Source organism: Entelurus aequoreus, linkage group LG01 (assembly GCF_033978785.1).
Source record: "Entelurus aequoreus isolate RoL-2023_Sb linkage group LG01, RoL_Eaeq_v1.1, whole genome shotgun sequence".
NCBI lineage: Eukaryota > Metazoa > Chordata > Actinopteri > Syngnathiformes > Syngnathidae > Entelurus > Entelurus aequoreus.
In genome coordinates, this window is record NC_084731.1 from 29,940,991 (window position 1) to 29,960,431 (window position 19,441).

The 19,441-nt window shown below is 37.9% G+C and overlaps 1 protein-coding gene across 3 annotated transcripts in view; it reads right to left on the minus strand.

Moving 5' to 3' along the window:
- The window catches only part of eogt (EGF domain-specific O-linked N-acetylglucosamine (GlcNAc) transferase), a 110,736-nt gene that overhangs the window by 20,475 nt on the left and 70,820 nt on the right, over positions 1–19,441 (minus strand). For 2 of the 3 annotated variants that reach the window (XR_009826193.1, XR_009826192.1), the window contains one exon: positions 15,703–15,788. The exons of the other annotated variant lie outside the window; for it this stretch is intronic. The gene's annotated coding sequence lies outside the window, so the exon portion shown is untranslated. The remainder of the gene's footprint in view (positions 1–15,702; positions 15,789–19,441) is intronic. 3 annotated transcript variants of the gene reach the window in all.

The following is a 19,441-nucleotide window of genomic DNA, read 5'->3' on the forward strand; positions in this document are numbered from 1 at the left end:
ACCACCCCATTGAATTTAGGTTTAAGTGACACAATTCAGAATAAAATCATTTTGTGTCATAGCAACATAAACAGAAAAAAATCAGATAAATGAGTCGGATAAACCCTGCCTGAATTGTTGATAACGTTTACACCAGAGCGAAGCATAAACCATTAAATACGGTCTAACGACAGTACATTAGAGGCGCACAGACCATTAAATATGGAAAATGAAATTACTGCCAAGGTTACTTACATTTAAACCAACATGAGGTCAACAAAAAGCTTTGTGCAATTGTTATTGTTCATTTATCATTGTTCTGTGTTGATCATGTTGACACGTGTGTAGTTGTTTACCTCCATATAGGGAGTGTGTGCATCATGTTCGTGAGACGTCCATAAATGTAAACAGAGTACTGTAGAATTATTACATAATTATTACAAGCAGCTTTTAAAAAAAAAACATTTTTTGAGGGGGCTTGTCTTTTAACCTGTGGTTGCTCATTTGGTCCTGCTTTTCAGTGCCTACAAAAAAAGCAAAACATGTCGGTTGTTTGACCTTTTCTACAACTGGCAGAGAAACAAGTGATAAAGCGAATATGTGTGTGTATTTTTTTTTAATACTGTATACATTTTATAACGGGAGAAATAAAGAGCAGTAAAGGACTGGAGTAGACCGTAGGTGGAAAAGGTCCATTTTGTGTTGAGCTGTTGAAAAAAAGGATAATGTTTAATAAACAAACATTTGCATAAAGAAAGACTATGTCTCCCGGCTGGCCTGGGACCGCCTCAGGATCCCCCGAGAAGAGCTGGACGAAGTGGCTGGAGAGAGGGAAGTCTGGGCTTCCCTGCTTAGGCTGCTGCCCCCGCGACCTGACCTCGGATAAGCGGAAGAAGATGGATGGATGGATGGATGGATGGACATTTGCATAAAGTTAAACTGTTGGCTGTAAATTCTTCATAAGGTACACTTATTAAAATATATATTTTTTAATGATATTTGCAATTGTCACGATTAATTATGAATTAACTATGAACAAAATTGGATTAATCAAGGTTAAATATTTTAATCATTTGACAGCCCGAATATTAATGCGTAATACAATTAACTTCAAAAAGATTTTTTGTACATTTGAATAAAAAAAAAAACATTCTATCTAAAAATGTTATGTAGATCATTTTGAACGCTGGCTTTTGACTTTACGTTAGATATAATAATTTAAACCCTTTCGAACAGTTTTTTTAAAAAAAAAAAAGGTTTCTTTTACATGTTTGTTACTCTGTATCCAAACTTTTTAAACTGACCTTCTTAAAAAAAACTAGTTAAAATTCACACTTTAGTTGTGTCCATGGGTTTTCAACCAGTCCTGTTACCCTCACACACAGGTGTCAAACTCAAGGCCTGTGGGCCACATCAATTTAAGTGGCCCGCAAAAGTCTGAACATATGTGTCAATAAGGAATTCCGTCATTTTGCTATAAATGTGTTTCAGTTTTGACGGAAAAGAGTTGTACTGCATGTAGGGATGGATACTGAATCCGGTACTTTTTGCCTACTGGGCACCGATTCACCATGTTTTCGCGCCCAGTTGCCGACTCAGCCAGCTCTTTGCACTTCGGCACTTGCCAAACACTCCAACATCACTGAGAGCAGACTCAGCCAAACTACCTAAAGGTAATCTTGTAAGTTTCAATGCCAATAAAGAAATTAACTCAAAAATTGCTCCAACATAAGTAAAGTAGGGCTTTACTTTTCCAAAAATGTGCTTGTTTGATGCCAAATTTAGGTAATTAAAACGACCAATAAGATTCACGTTTCCATCAAACAGCTGGCGTGTAATATATACAATATTAACACTTTGTAGGGCGCAACAAAAGACCAGACAACGAATACCGAACTGATCAACACATCATAAACTATACATTACTTAAAAAGTTACACACCCCCTGGGAGGTGAGGGGAGCAGTGAGCAGCAGCGGTGGCCGCGCCCGGGAATCATTTTTGGTGATTTAACCCCCAATTCCACCCTTGATGCTGAGTGCTGCAGTCTAATGCAGGGTCCAGCAACCCAAAATGTTGAAAAAGCCATATTGGACCAAAAATACAAAAATTAAAATCTGTCTGGAGCCGCAAAAAAATGAAAGCCTTATATAAGTGTTATAATGAGGACAACACATGATGTAAGTGTCTATATTAGCCTACTATCAAAATGACTTTAAAAGTCTTATGTAAGTGTTATAATGAAGACAACACATGATGTAAGTGTCTATATTAGCCAAAATGATTTTAAAGTCTTATATAAGTGTTATAATGAAGACAACACATGATCCCAGTGTCTATATTAGCCTACTATCAAAATGATTTTAAAAGTCTTATATAAGTGTTATAATGAAGACAACACATGATGTAAGTGTCTATATTAGTTATATTAGCCTACTATCAAAATGACTATGTGTCGCAGGATGATGCAAATCTTCCTTGACAGAAATGTAACATTAATTCTACATATTTTTACAACATTGGAAAACATTAGTAAAACTTCTCAGAAGGAGAGCTCATTCCTGGAAAGTACTGACTTAGAATGGCCAAAAGTATAGGTGTGTGTGTCCAAGTTAAAAGGAAACTTCAGGCTGTCTTCCTCTAATGGAATTAGCACTCCAACAAGTCAATAACATCAACAAATTTCACCTTTGTGCATTCACGCACAGCATAAAACGTTTGGTGGACAAAATGAGATAAAGAACATGTCTTTCTGTGGCAATGTCGCAGAAAGTTGTACATGTATACAAACTACGGTGAGTTCAAGGACCGCCAAAATTAGTCAGACAAAACAGCCCTCGCCAAATACTCTCATCAGTGAAGCATGTTTAATATAAACAGTGGGATTTCTAACAATTAGGTGTCATGTTTGTACTCCTACAGAAACCATATTAAAACAACAACAAAAAAATGTTCTCATCTTTTTACATTTTCATACATTTTTGAAAAAGCTCCAGGGAGCCAATAGGGCAGCACTAGAGAGCCGCATGTGGATCGAGAGCCGCAGGTTGCTGACCCCCGGTCTATTGTCTTGAAATTGCAACTCTAACTGAGACTCAGAAATGTGATCAAACAAACTATAACAACTGGACAGCAGTTATTATCATCAGATCATTTTCAAATGTCGCAATAAAAAATTAGACTTTATTATCAAATACAATTACTATTGTCTAACAGTGTTTTTCAACCACTGTGCCACGGCACATAGTGTGCCGTGAGATATTGTCTGGTGTGCGGAGGGAAATTATGCAACTTCACCTAATTGGTCCAAAAAAATTGTTTTGCAAATCAATTATTATAATAATGTGCCGTTGTCTAGTCAGAATCAGAATCAGAAGAGTTTTTATTGCCATTGTTTGAGAACGGGTTCACAAACTAGGAATTTTACTTGGCGCAGTCATGCAAAATAAAAAACATATAACACAGAAAGTGTAGTGTTTTTCAACCTTTTTTGGTATGTAAAAGGTATGTAATGCTTAAACCAAAATTGAACAAAAGGCAAGACCCGCTAGGAAAAGACAATGAAGCATAGAGATGGCTATGCAAAACAAAAGTAAAACTGAACTGGCTACAAAGTAAACAAAAACAGAATGCTGGACGACAGCAAAAACTTACAGCGTGTGGAGCGGAGACGGCGTTCACAAAGTACATCCGTACATGACATGACAATCAACAGTGTCCCCACAAAGAAGGAAAGCGTACGCACAACTTAAATAATCTTGATTGCGAAAACAAAGCAGGTGCGGGCAATAGAACTTAAAGGAAGGCGTGACGCTGCTACAGGAGAACACCAACAAAACAGGAAGAGCCACCAAATTCACAGCGCAAGACAGGAACTAAAGCACTACACACAGGAAACAACAACAAACTCAAAATAAGGCACGACAACCTGGTGGAGTTTCATTTTTTTTACCTTTTCTGCTGGTGGTGTGCCTCCGTATTTTTTTTAATGAAAAAAATGTGCCTTGGCTCAAAAAAGGTTGAAAAACACTGTTCTAACAGACACAAAAATACTAAAAAATTGGTACCGTTGAGTACCAGTATCGAATCCCAGCTGCAGCGAATTGGTACTGTACCAAATGTGAATATTTCCCATCCCAAACCGCACACAACTGCAGTTCTTCTTGGCCAAATATTATTTGATAAGAAAAGCTTTTCAAAGCATCTATTTTTTCAGTGAAACCCTTCTGAATTATTTCTGCAATTGCTTAAGTTTAATATCAGATTGTGAGGCAGCACGGTGGCAGGATTGTCACCCTGACTGATTTAGTTGGCATTACAATATGAGAATAATCCAATAAAAAGGGCAATTATGTAATAATGTGGCGATTATACATTTTTATGCTTTTGCTGTTAAATGTGGGCAGCCGTAACTGCGAAGTGGCCCACCATAAAAATGAGTTTAAAACCGATGCAGCCTAACACATTACACACATAGGTTTCATTGTGTGTTTTTTTATTTGCTCATTTCCGTATCGGGGTTCTCCCACTAGGTCAAACTGATTCATCTCATTAGTTATTAAAGTCACAGATTATTGCTTATTTTATGGAAGGAAAAAAAAGTACTGACACTAAACGGCTAACAAACACTGGCTTGCTTGCACCACGAGTGCAACCATTGGCCCGGGCCCGAGTTTCCTCTTAACACGTTGGTCGATTAAAGCGCAGACAGCCGGCGTTGACCGACATAGATCAGAACAAGCTCCTCTGACAGAGTGCGGGGCCGAGCCGTAAATCCTGCACACTCTAATGAAGCAATAAAGGGCCTTTAAATGTCAGTGTCCCCCCTGTACTGCATGATGGATAGAAAGGTGGAAAGCAAAGGAGACACTATTAGATGACCGCACACACCCTCATAGCACACAGTTTATAGCAGGGCTATTCAACTAGATCATGAAGAGGGCCACAGTTTCAAGGGGGCGGACATCGAAATGTGGACGTTTCGTCAGAAAGTGCCTCCGCGGGTTATATTCCTTTGAGACTGCGTTTACTTAACTACAAAGTGAACACATCGGCTTTCACACCGCACTTTCCAGCGCGCGCAGCTTGTTAACAGCATGAAGAAACAGAAGTTCCAGATTTTTTGTTGATGACTGATGTTCCATCTTTTGATTTATTTTCTTTCCTAAGTTTTATTTCTTTAAACGTCTTCCTTCATTTAGGTTCGTCAGACCTAATGTAACGGCGTGGTCGCATGGTGATGTGCGGATTGTTCTTCCGAGATTGCAGCAGGAACTCCGGAGGCAAAGGTGCAGGTAAGACAGTGATTTATTCTTATAAATCAGGCAAGAACTGTCACACCGCGGTGAGGGATGTCTTGTCTTGGTTTCTTCTGTCTTGTGAATTGCATGTTTTAGTTTAAGAAGTAACCCCTCTCGTTTCAGGTCACTTGCCCTTCCTTTTGTGTCATCAGTCTGACGTCATCCCTGACCCCTGATTGTTTCCACCTGTTCCCCATTACCCTCATGTGTCTTATAAGCCCACGCCTCCCTTTGTTCTGTGCCAGATTGTCTCGTTTATTTGTGCCTCTCTAGCAACCTGTTCATGCCTTGCCTCGTCTTGTGTTTGAATACCTTGATCCTGAATTCCTTCGTTGATATTTTGAGTTTTCTTTTTCTCCTCCTCAGCAGAGGGATTTTGTGTTACTTACAAACCCTGTTTCCATATGAGTTGGGAAATTGTGTTAGATGTAAATATAAACGGAATACAATGATTTGCAAATCCTTTTCAACCCATATTCAATTGAATGCACTACAGAGACAAGATATTTGATGTTCAAACTCATAAACTTTTTTTTTTTTTTGCAAATAATAATTAACTTAGAATTTCATGGCTGTAACACGTGCCAAAGTAGTTGGGAAAGGGCATGTTCACCACTGTGTTACATCACCTTTTCTTTTAACAACACTTTTAACAAACGTTTGGGAACTGAGGAGACACATTTTTTAAGCTTCTCAGGTGGAATTATTTCCCATTCTTGCTTGATGTACAGCTTAAGTTGTTCAACAGTCCGGGGGTCTCTGTTGTGGTATTTTAGGCTTCATAATGTGCCACACATTTTCAATGGGAGACAGGTCTGGACTACAGGCAGGCCAGTCTAGTACCCGCACTCTTTTACTATGAAGCCACGTTGATGTAACACGTGGCTTGGCATTGTCTTGCTGAAATAAGCAGGGGCGTCCATGGTAACGTTGCTTGGATGGCAACATATGTTGCTCCAAAACCTGTATGTACCTTTCAGCATTAATGGCGCCTTCACAGATGTGTAAGTTACCCATGTCTTGGACACTAATACACCCCCATACCATCACACATGCTGGCTTTTCAACTTTGCGCCTATAACAATCCGGATGGTTCTTTTCCTCTTTGGTACGGAGGACACAACGTCCACAGTTTCCAAAAACAATTTGAAATGTGGACTCGTCAGACCACAGAACACTTTTCCACTTAGTATCAGTACATCTTAGATGAGCTCAAGCCCAGCTAAGCCGACTGCGTTTCTGGGTGTTGTTGATAAATGGTTTTCGCCTTGCATAGGAGAGTTTTAACTTGCACTTACAGATGTAGCGACCAACTGTAGTTACTGACAGTGGGTTTCTGAAGTGTTCCTGAGCCCATGTGGTGATATCCTTTACACACTGATGTCGCTTGTTGATGCAGTACAGCCTGAGGGATCGAAGGTCACAGGCTTAGCTGCTTACGTGCAGTGATTTCTCCAGATTCTCTGAACCCTTTGATGATATTACGGACCGTAGATGTTGAAATCCCTAAATTCCTTGCAATATCTGGTTGAGAAAGGTTTTTCTTAAACTGTTCGACAATTTGCTCACGCATTTGTTGACAAAGTGGTGACCCTCGCCCCATCCTTGTTTGTGAATGACTGAGCATTTCATGGAATTTACTTTTATACCCAATCATGGCACCCACCTGTTCCCAATTTGCCTGTTCACCTGTGGGATGTTCCAAATAAGTGTTTGATGAGCATTCTTCAACTTTATCAGTATTTATTGCCACCTTTCCCAACTTCTTTGTCACGTGTTGCTGGCATCAAATTCTAAAGTTAATGATTATTTTCAACAAAAAAAATGTTTATCAGTTTGAAACATCAACACAGTCTTTGTAGCATATTCAACTGAATATGGGTTGAAAATGATTTGCAAATCATTGTATTCCGTTTATATTCACATCTAACACAATTTCCCAACTCATATGGAAACGGGTTTTGTAAATTACCGTAAGTATTTAACTTTAGAAAGTATTTCAATGGTCGAAATCTGCGCTTCTGAGTATTACACAAGTTATTACGGTAATCTACGTCACGGCAGCTCAGATGAGAAAACAAGTAGAATGGGCGGGGTTTGTTTTCAGAGCAGCCAGCCCCAAACACATGTCAGGAACAGATGCGGAAACCATTTTTTTCAACAAATTTCTGCATAAAAGTGATAATATATCGTATTGTAGGTGTTTATTACCCCTTGCTTTCATATTTTGCTGTTTGTTAATTTTTTGTTGTGTTTGGCTTCATTGTAAACTATACACAACTATCAAGGAGCTGGGATGAGAAGTAAAAGAGGAGCGATGTACATATGTTGTTAATATTCAGTGTTTTATTGTTCCTAGTTAATATTGTAAATCCCACTTTCTTCATTTTAATGTACATTTTGGGTGTCCCATTCAGTAAAAAAACTGTAAAATTCCATCACGTTTTTTTGAGGTGGTCTGTCCTAGCTGTTTTAGAATTCTATCGGACATTGTGCTCCTGGAAAAAAAGGTACCCAAACACACATACTGTACAGCAGATTTTTACAGCTAAATGTGTACATATCATTTATACACACATACACATTGCCCCCCCCCCCCCAGACACATTTTTCTCTCTCAATGTGGCCCCCGAGTCAAAATATTTGCCCAGCTCTGACCTAAGGTGTGGCGTTATCCCCCTCTACTGGTCAAATTTAGCGCTACATGTTTTAAAAGAGATTTAATCACCAGGGTTACTTTTAGACCCCCCCAAAAAACATGACCAGAAATACAAAAGACATCATGAAGTCAGCAATTTTCAATACAAAACATACTAAATATATTTTTGCACAATATCTACTTGCAAAGATTTGACCCAGTTTTGTGATGATGCTTACACCTGTGGAGCTACCCTAGTTTTAATGGCTTCGTCAAGCCTATTTGGGTGATGTTCGGCGAGCCAAATGAAAAACTTTGGCGGGTCGGATATGTTTAATAGGCCTTGATTATAGGGAGGTTTTTTTGCCAGCGTTTAAGACTATCTAAAAATATTGGACCTTGTTGTTCACCTTTGGGTCTTTCCATCTGCTACTTGTTGTTTTCCCTGCAAGTCCTGCTGAAAAGGTTTTTTTTAGAGATGTCCGATAATATCGGCAGGCCGATATTATCGGCCGATAAATGCTTTAAAATGTAATATCGGAAATTATCGGTAGCGGATTTTTTATTAACGGTATCGTTTTGTTTTTAGTTTTTTTCGGGTTTTTTTTTTTCGGTTTTTTTTTTTAAAATCAACATAAAAAACACAAGATACACTTACAATCAGTGCACCAACCCAAAAAACCTCCCTCCCCCATTTACACTCATTCACACAAAAGGGTTGTTTCTTTCTGTTATTAATATTCTGGTTCCTACATTATATATCAATATATTATCAATATATATCAATACAATCTGCAAGGGATACAGTCCGTAATGTGCTGCTGGTCCACTAATAGTACTAACCTTTAACAGTTAATTTTACTCATTTTCATTAATTACTAGTTTATATGTAACTGTTTTTATATTGTTTTACTTTCTTTTTTATTCAAGGAAATGTTTTTAATGTATTTATCTTTTTTTATTAATATTTTTAAAAAATACCTTATCTTCACCATACCTGGTTGTCCAAATTAGGCATAATAATGTGTTAATTCTACGACTGTATATATCAGTATCGGTTGATATCGGTATCGGTTGATATCGGTATCGGTAATTAAAGAGTTGGACAATATCGGAATATCGGATATCGGCAAAAAGCCATTATCGGACATCCCTAGTTTTTTTACTTCTTGTCGGCATGCACGCACACAAACTCTCCTCCGTGAAAATTGCTTCCGACATTTAGTGATTCTGTTAATAACCAAAATTGAAAGTAGACAGCAGCCCTAAAAATGGGTATACATTTTTTGTAATGTATTCAGTTTGAAGGGGGACATTTTTTGTAAGTCCACAATACGAGACATGTACTACATGCATGGTTCAAGAAACACTTCCAACAGATTCTACCTTGTGGTCCAGTTTGAATGTGCAGTGTAAGCAGAACAAAAATGTATCATTTGTCAATGTCACAACAGAAGATAGAATGTAGGCCTGAAATTATGCAATTATGACCGTTGATGATGATATAGTGTCGGAAGGTCTTCGACTGAGGAGTTTCAGAGTCGAATCTGATTTGTTAGATTTTGCCAACGATTTTGCCATTAGTCAACGATCAGTCGAATCCACGGCGCTCTGAATCCGTGACTGATGAAGCCTGCTCGGATGAGAGGCGAAACGTCTTCTAAGGCAATCTAAACCCAGCAGGCATCAAAACAACATTGACAACTTGTTGCATCGGGTCCTGACGTTGAGCAACTCAAATACAACGTTGAAACAACATGCTTTTTGACGACGTTTAATCAATGTTGGGTTCCGACGTTGATTTGACTTTGGAAATGTTATCATTTCCCAACCAACGACGTGGATCCAACGTTGGACATCAATGTTGTCTCAATTTACAAATACAACTATTTTGCAACGTTGTTTCAAAGTCAGCTGTATCAATCACTTGGCATACAGCAATTTATGATATTTGTCTATTACCTGACCGCTTCTATGTTAGCTGCCTCTCTTTGTTTATAATGTATATTTTCTGCTGGATCAACTATTTATTTTATGCTGCCATTTTTTTTTGCTGCAGCTGTTACATATACTCTAATATTGTACATAGTAATTGGGATTTGTTATATATTGTATATATTATACAATAATACAATATAATATATTATTATAATACATCAGTATATATTATATATTCTATTTTGTATATATTACAATATATTACATATATGTTGTATTTTGTATTGCTACTATGGTACATTTTTAGTCTACTTAATATCTTTTGTTTTTGCCCTATTTGTGTGCCCTTGTGTGCATTATCCTTTCCACCCTTATCCATTCCATCCTTTGTAACTCAGCTACTGTGTGGAACAATTTCCCTAGTGGATCATTAAAGTTTGTCTAAGTAAGTCTAATTCTAAATCCAAGACTAAGTCATAGCCATTAGAGACGTAATCTATGTAATCTGTGCCAATATTACAGCGAACATCATATCAGTTTGACGCTATATGCGCTAGTCATCATGGGAAATGTGGTCTTCCTTCTGGCAAAACGCTACAGCTTTGGTCCACTGGCGGCGCCAAATTCAACCAAAACTGAAAGTTCTTAAGTGGGGCTTCAAGTCCTCTCATTTTTGGGAGTAATGTGACTTGCAGTATGTAACTAAAATGTTGCTGTGGCGTGTTTACTTCTGCTGCAGTCAGTAGTCATTTCTTCTTCTTTAGTTATACTAGTGTCACGGCGCGAGCGGAGGCCGCCGCGCATTCCTCAACGTGCTCACCGCTGGCCACGTTCGTGCTGTTATGATTCAAACACCTGCCGCCTCTCTCTCTGCTGAATTTCTTTAGAATTGTTGAAGTAGAACACACAATTCCCACACAGGCTGAATATTTTGAAGTTGGAACAGTTTGAATCAGGTGAGCCACGGGCATTCCTCTCCTGCGTTCCGGGCCGGAACCTAGCTACCTGTTGCGTACACATTCCTCCGTTTCCTGGTGACAAGCGGTCTGTCTGGTCTCCCCGTATTCCCTCTGGTTCCCCGGCTGCCTCTATGGATCTCGACCTCCCGCCTGGACACAGACTTTGACGCCTCGCTCTTGCCTCTGACCTCCTGCCTGTCCCTGGACCTCCGAGATTGCCTCGTCCCCTTGGACTTCCGCACCTCGCTCAACACTCCCGTTAACACATACTTGCCAACCCTCCCGGTTTTACTGGGAGACTCCCGGAATTCAGCGCCTCTCCCGAAAACCTCCCGGAAGAAATTTTCTCCCGATAAACTCCCGGAATTCAGCCGGAGCTGGAGGCCACGCCCCGTCCAGCTCAATGCGGACCTTAGTGGGGACAGCGGCGACAGTCTGTTTTCACGTCCGCTTTCCCACGATATAAACAGCGTGCCTGCCCGATCACGTTATAACTGTAGAATGATCGAGGGCGAGTTCTTGGTTTCTTATGTGGGTTTATTGTTAGGCAGTTTCATTAACGTCCTCCCAGCGCGGTAACAACACACAACAACAGCAGTCACGTTTTCGTCTGCCGTAAAGCTGTTCGTCTGCCGTAAACAGCAATGTTGTGACACTCTTAAACAGGACAATACTGCCATCTACTGGATAGCCTCCGGAACACTGAAATTCAAGTATTTATTTTATTTATATGTATAATAATATATATATATATATATATATATATATATATATATATATATATATATATATATATATATATATATATATATATATATATATATATATATATATATATATATAGCTAGAATTCACTGAAAGTCAAGTATTTCATACATATATATATATATATATGAAATATATATGAAATACTCGAGTTGGTGAATTCTAACTGTAAATATACTCCTAACCTCTTAACCACGCCCCCAACCACGCCCCCAGCCCCCAACCACACCGCCGCATAGTCGCACCATACATGTGTTGGTTAGTTTCACACTTCATAATATTGTATTTATAATAAATAGAGCTAAACGACGTCCCTTGCCTCTGTGCCGTCTTCTTCCCCCGCTGTACCGTAACAACTAGTAGTGTTCCTCAAGGCTCTCTTTTCTTCATTTGGGCGAGTCAAGCTGTGGCCTGCGAGTTCAGTTCAAAAAATTTGAGAGAGACTCACAATTTTGCAGAAGATTTTTTTTAAAACACTACAGTGTTGTCATTGAGATGCTCTTTGACTGGCTTGTTTGCCTATTTTTTTTATGTACAGGTATATTGCCATCCCAGACTGTTTATTTTGGTGCACCAATTGTTGTATTGTGGTTTGGCAATTACAATTCATTGATAAGAAAAAACTACTTGCCCATCTATTTCTAGAAAAGTCCTCCAAAAGTCCCAGGCCGACATTAACGAACATATGAGCAATCTATCGGCCCCGTCTGCTGCTAATGATGAGCTTGCACGCATCGGCATTGATTACTGCACGTGTCATGCCTGTCAACTGGAAAGGTGAGCTTGACAGAGAAGGAAGAGAGAGGAGAGAGAACGACACTAACAAAGCAGGGAGTTGGACTTGGGAGTCAGAGGTTTGGTGGAATGTCAGAGAGAGAGACGTGGGAATAATAGAGTGTGAGACAGACAAAGACACGACCACTGACACACAGGAAGAGAGAGAGAAGGTGAGGAGGCCTGATCAATTGTTCATTTTACAAAGTCACTGAGACGTGTCAGCAGTGTCAATAAGTGAATTAATTTGTCTGGGGGTCTCCCGAGCATGACACCTTGTTCACTCTGTTCGCCCAAGACAATCAGAGCCTCTAACCCCCTCTTAATCACACGCGCACACACACACAATCTTACACACACATGCTGTGCATCAGCAATTACTTAGAGGCTATTTAATTATAGTTAAGATATGAGGGGAAAGTGCTACATCAGCTTTCTTGATGAATGTGAAATAACCATGGCCGCCCGTCCCCATACGCCAGTGCTTCTCAATTATGTTTCTCTTACGCCCCCCCTAGGGGGAAGAAAATATGTTTGATGACTATAAATAGTAGGAGTGTGGGAAAAAAATCGATTCAAATTTGAATCGCGATTCTCACGATGTGCGATTCAGAATCAAATCTAATTTTTAAAAAATCAATTTTTTTATTTTTATTTTTTTTTCATTTTTATTTTTATTTATTTATTTTTTTTTATTAATCAATCCAACAAAACAATACACAGCAATACCATAACAATGCAATCCAATTCCAAAACAAAATCCGACCCAGCAACACTCAGAACCATTGGCGTTGTTAGGCCTATTTTAGGGGGGCTCAAGCCCCCCTAAAATGTTCTTAAGCCCCCCTAAATAATTTGGGGTTTAAAAATAATAATAATAATAATACTTTTTTTTTTTTTTACATACATGCCGACATATTCATTAAAAAGTGGCCCGAATATGAGTTTAAATAAATAATCATATAACCTGTCATTATTCACTCAGTTTCCCCTCACATCCATTCCACTTGTTCATATAGAAAATGCCCACATTACTCAAAATCCAGTCCGCATTTTCTCTGCGACCTTGCTTGCGGTCCTTGGACTTGTTCATATAGAAAATGCCCACATCACTCAAAATCCAGTCCGCATTTTCTCTGCGACCTTGCTTGCGGTCCTGCAGGTGTACGAAGCACATTAGCACACAGCACTGCAGAACAAGAACCTTGTGTCTGCCATTGTAAATCATTTAGTTTTTAAGTTTTGTGTTTCTTGTAGAATCTACATAAAGTAATATACATTAGCCTATTGTTAAAATAATGAAAAAAACATCATTAAATATAATTTGTTTTATTGTATTGTTACATTAATAGCTGTTGTTTTATTATAGGATGGCTTGTTAAACATTTCATAGGATTTTCAGAGGGTGGAAAAACCAAGACATTTAATATAAAATGTAAAATGAATAAATACATAAAAAGAAAAAGAAAAAAAAAGGTTAAAAGCCATCGTCCCGGGAAGCATTTAATTTCGTCCCATGCATTTTTTTTGACCGTCCCCGGGACGACGGGACTACGTTAATCTCAAGCCCTGGAAGTTACATTTTATTGTTTGCATTATTTGTTTCAGCATTGCACTTTGAAGATGGTCCCTCAGCTCTTTGACAGCTTTGGCTCTTTTTCAGATCAGCAGACGGACTCTAAGTCTTGGTTATTTACAGTATATATAAACGTTTCTCATTTCTATTCAGACTTCCATATATATTTAATTTCCTTAACGGCTTGCCATAATATATATATATTTAAATATATTATATACAAGCCAAATTATCCCGATCCAGATATTACTTTAATTCAAGTAATTAAGTAATATTTCTAGGGCTTGAATTTACAACCATTTTAGTCACATATGTGCCCAAAATAAAATCTGTGCAACTTCAAAATATTTGGGAACAAACAATTATTGTATTGTGAGCTAAAGTTGTGGCATTAGCCTCTATGTTGTGAATGAATAACATAGAGGCTAATGCCATGACTTTCATTGTGTTTCAGTGTATCTTGAAGGATCATGCAAGTAATTGTTTCTTGTTGATGCTGTAAACAAAATGTCGCTGTGCTGACCATGTTTGTTGTTGTACTGAACACAGATTGAAACTAAACCGACTGAAATAATAATAATAACAATGAATAATTTCTAAGTCTTTGTTAGCCGTTTGTGAAGTTTTGTGCTCTCGTGCGCTACGTTCGCTCGCATCCTGTGCATCTCCTGGGGGCTAAGCTCCCCCTCTCCTTAAAAGCTAGTGACGCCCCTGCTCAGAACTGCAATAAACAGAGCAATTGAGAGGAGACACAAACACGACACAGAACAAACCAAAAGTAGTGAAACAAAAATGAATATTACCAACAACAGTATCAATATTAGCAACAATTTCAACATAGCAGTGATTAAAAATCCCTCATTGACATTATCATTAGACATTTATAAAAATTTAAAAAAAAAGAACAATAGTGTCACAGTGGCTTACAATTGCATCGCATCTCATAAGCTTGACAACACACTGTGTCCAATATTTTCACAAAGATAAAATAAGTCATATTTTTGGTTCATTTAATAGTTAAAACAAATTTACATTACTGCAATCAGTTGATAAAACATTGTCCTTTACAATTATAAAAGCTTTTTACAAAAATCTACTACTCTGCTTGCATGTCAGCAGCCTGGGGTAGATCCTGCTGAAATCCTATGTATTGAATGAATAGAGAATCGTTTTGAATCGGGAAAATAGCGTTTTTGAATCGAGAATCGCGTTGAATCGAAAAAATTCGATTTTGAATCGAATCGTGACCCCAAGAATCAGTATTGAATGGAATCGTGGGACACCCAAAGATTCGCAGCCCTAATAAATAGTATCAAAAAAGTGTTATAACATTGTATCCTTAAAAAAAGAAATAATTATAGATCAACTTACAAACAAAAATAACTTTATTTAACATTGTTTTTGTTATGACCCGTTGCCCTGATCATGTTTTGTTCTGTTAGTTTTGACCACCTCAGTTCTGTTTTCAGCACCTCTGGGTTTGTGTTTCACCTGCCTCTGATTAGTGTTCGGAATGCTCACCTGCTCCTGGGCACTAATCAGAGAGCTACTTATTCCCGTTTCTCGCCACAATCAGTCTGGCTTCCTTGCTTGCATCACGCAACAGTGACGACGTTTTCTACTTGCTTCCATGCAACCCGTACGCTAAGTATTTTTCTATGATTCTTGATTCCTATCTCTGTGCTAAGCTTCGCCATAGCTCCCACGCTATCTGTACGCTTTTCGGTCTTTTGTATTTTTGCATGACTTCATGGACAATAAATCATTGCCTCACCTGCACGTCGCCTCTGGAGTTCCCGCTGCATCGAGGGAGAACGACCCCCGCAGTATAATGCGACCCTGTCGTTACAGTTTTTTAGTCTGTAATAGAAAAGATTTAAAGTGCATTAATTTGCCTGAAAAAAAAAAATCCTTATTTAAACTATTACAATTTTTGACCGACTTAACTCATTCGATAGTGAAAAATAAAATTAAATAAGGTCAATAATTAACTAGATGAGGCAATTCCCGAAGGAATTGCGTGTGGATACTCCAATGCTGAAGTTGAACTGAAATCCTGGAATTGTTTTAGAATTGTAGAAGTAGAGCACAAAATTCCCACACAGGCTGAATATTTTGAAGTTGGAACAGTTTGAATCAGGTGAAAAATGTGGGAGTTGTGGAACTTTGAAGTATGACCCATTTATTTTACTGGGAATTTCCCCCAAAATTTGGGAATTTCGGGAAAATAGTAAACAAAAGCTTGACCATTTAGAATGGTCTAAATGAGTTGAAATGGTTGGTTTTGGAATTTTTCAAATCGGTCGAGAAATATTGAAGCAGTTATTGAATTGAGAAATTGTATTACGGAATTCCTGGAATTTCGGGAAAACCGGGAATTTTTTCCACTTCAAAAAACAACTTTTTTTTTGTCCTGATTGAGAGGAATGTTTTGATGGTGGAACAGTTGAAGTGGGTTGAAAAACGTGGAAGGTGTTGTCGCCAGAAAAAAGGGTGGAAATAGGGCTTTGGAAAATCCAGGAATTCCGAAAAATCCTGGAATTGTTTTGAAATTGAAAAAAGGGTCGTTTGAATTTCCAGAATGGTGGAATGTGTTGAAGGTGGAATGGTTTGAATCGGTTGAAAAATGTGGAAATGGTGAAAGTTTGAAAAATGGCCAATTCATTTTGAATGGGAAAAATGTCCCGGAAAACCTGGAATTCTTGGATTCAATTCAAGTTAGATTTAAAAAAGTATAATAATTGTTTCACATAAATAAAAAAGGTGTAAAAAAAAATGGAAAGGGCAGGGCTAAAAATAAAATTCTACTTAGGGCCCTGATTTAGGATGGGCCTGCATGAGGGGCCTGTTTTGCGTAAATAAACACATGTATAAATATCAAATAATAATTGACGGGGCGCTTCATACAAACTTGTTAGTGGAAATATATTCCTAGACCCTTCCTGTTCCGTCACCGATAATAATATAATACAAATTTCCCCATTGTCCGTTGTGGCATGCAGCATTACTGCTGGGCTGGTAAACAATCATACTGGGATCAAATTCTGTATCAGGAAAGTATGCAAAGGTGTGTGTTAATTATCTTACATTTGTTATTTTGAAATTAAAAAAATACATTTTGAACAATTTATTTCCCATGAATTTGTTTCGGTACAAAACATGCAACAAATGACATTCAAGTTGGATTAAAACAATTGTTTCAAAAATTGAAAAATGTGGAAAAAAGTTTTGTAATATGACGGTAGGAGGCTCAAAATAAAATTCCACTTCGGGCTTCGATTTAACTGCGTGAGTTCCTCCTTTTTGCGTGGAAAAGCACATGTAAAAAAAAAAACTTTAATTAATGACAGGGTAAAATAAAAATAAATAAAAAATATATATATATTTTATTTTTATTTTTTTTTACAACAAATGTATTCCTAAACCCTCCCTACTTCATCACTGATAAGAATATAATGACAAAGTTCCCCAGCCATTCACATGAGGCTCTTTTCCACCCAAAGTTCAGGAACTTTAGGATCCAGGAACCTAAAGTTCCTGAACTTTTACAGATACTATATGTTTCTAATAAATGTCAGGGTTTAGCTCACGCCAACAACACAAACACATCAGGTTTAGCGTTAGCTTGTTAGCATTAGCATTCTATCCATTCGGGTTGAGGCTAATAACTACACAAATGGAGTGTTACTGACTACTTTTACAACATGTAATAAAGTAAATAGTTAATATTTTATGTATTTTAACTTCATTCCACTCGTTTACTGCTTCTTTTATTTCACAATTATCCAACAAAGTCCGAGTAGTAAGCAGCTGAGGTCGATGCTTCGAGTTCGGCTTCATACTCCTCTGTAAATACGTTTAAAACAGTCCGTCCAATTCTCGTAGCTTCGCGTATCGAAATGAAGTTTGTAAAGAATAATAAACAACATTAAGCTGAATAGAGTCTTAAAACGATCTGTAAACACTGCAAGAAAGTTTCACTGATCATTGATCAGGTTCCCCACAAAAGTTCCTGCAAGTCAAAAGTTCCTTTCAATCTTCTCTCTCTCTCTCTCTGTTGTCGAGTATTTCGCAATAGAAATACACAAGAAATGGGATATAAACAAGTCGTTAATGTGTTCGAAAAATACGTTTTAGGAACGCCTCCAACTGTGTTCAACCGATCAGCATTCAACAGCACAGCCTGCACAGCCCAGAAACCTTCCAAAAGTCCCACCTAGTTGGCAGGAACTAAAAAAAAGTTCCTGAAGAACTAAATCTGTCTGGGTAGTTTTTTTTGGTGGAAACACAGGGGGAACTTTATTTAAGTGGGAAAGATCCTGTGGTGGAAAAGGGCCTATGGACAAAACATGCATCAAATTGAATTAGAGTTTGATTAAAAAGAATAAAAATATTTTCACACAAACAAAAAAGTGGGGAAAAATTGTGGGTTCTAAATAAAATTCTGCTTAGGGCCCCAATTTAGCCAGGGCAATACCTAGAATGCACACACACACACACACACACACACACACACACACACACACACACACACACACACACACACACACACACACACACACACCACACACACACACACACACACACAGACATTCTTGTATTTGTTACCTTCACGAGACCTAAATGCCTACCTCTTTAGGACCACCCTTTCTAGATGTATAAAGATGTGTATTTACAACATTTTTAATATGTACATATAATGCAAATATAAAAAAGCTTGTTGTGAAAAATTAGTTGGAATTTCACAAGAAAAAGTTCACAATTTCACAATAAAAACTTAGAATTTTGGCAGTATTTTAATAAACTTACTCAACGCAAGTAAAAATGGGTAAAAAATGTGTGCAATATTATGATACAAGTTGGAATTTTACTAAATAACAGTCGCAATTTTACAAGAAAAGCTTAACATTTTGGCTAATTTATGAGAAATCGTCACTTTACTCGACAAAAGTCACAATTTTACAAGAAAACTTAAAAAGGTTGGCAATATTATAATAACAATCGGAATTTTACTTGGCAAAATTATGACAAAAGTCATAATTTCAAAAATTATGACAAAAATTTCACTTTTAAAACCGACACAAAGTCAATTTGAAAAATCCCTCCTTTCTGGTACCACCCTAATTTTGATAGATTTCACCACCAGGAATGCAGATGAGACTTTCTCCATTAGATGCAATGGTTTTCCGTATTGGGACCATGATTTCGGTCCTCACTTGTTCACCGGTCCTCATGTGGAAGGTACTTTTCCTTGTTGGTGTCTCAAGAAGGGTAGAAATACAAGAACGTACGCACGCACTCTCACACACACACACACACACACACACACACACACACACACACACACACACACACACACACACACACACACACACACACACACACACACACACATACTAATTATTGTATTTCTTAAAATTCTTGAGACCTGAGGAAAATGCCTACCTCTTTAGGACCACCCTTTCTAGATATATAAAGATTTGAATTTACAACATTTATAATATATAAAAACT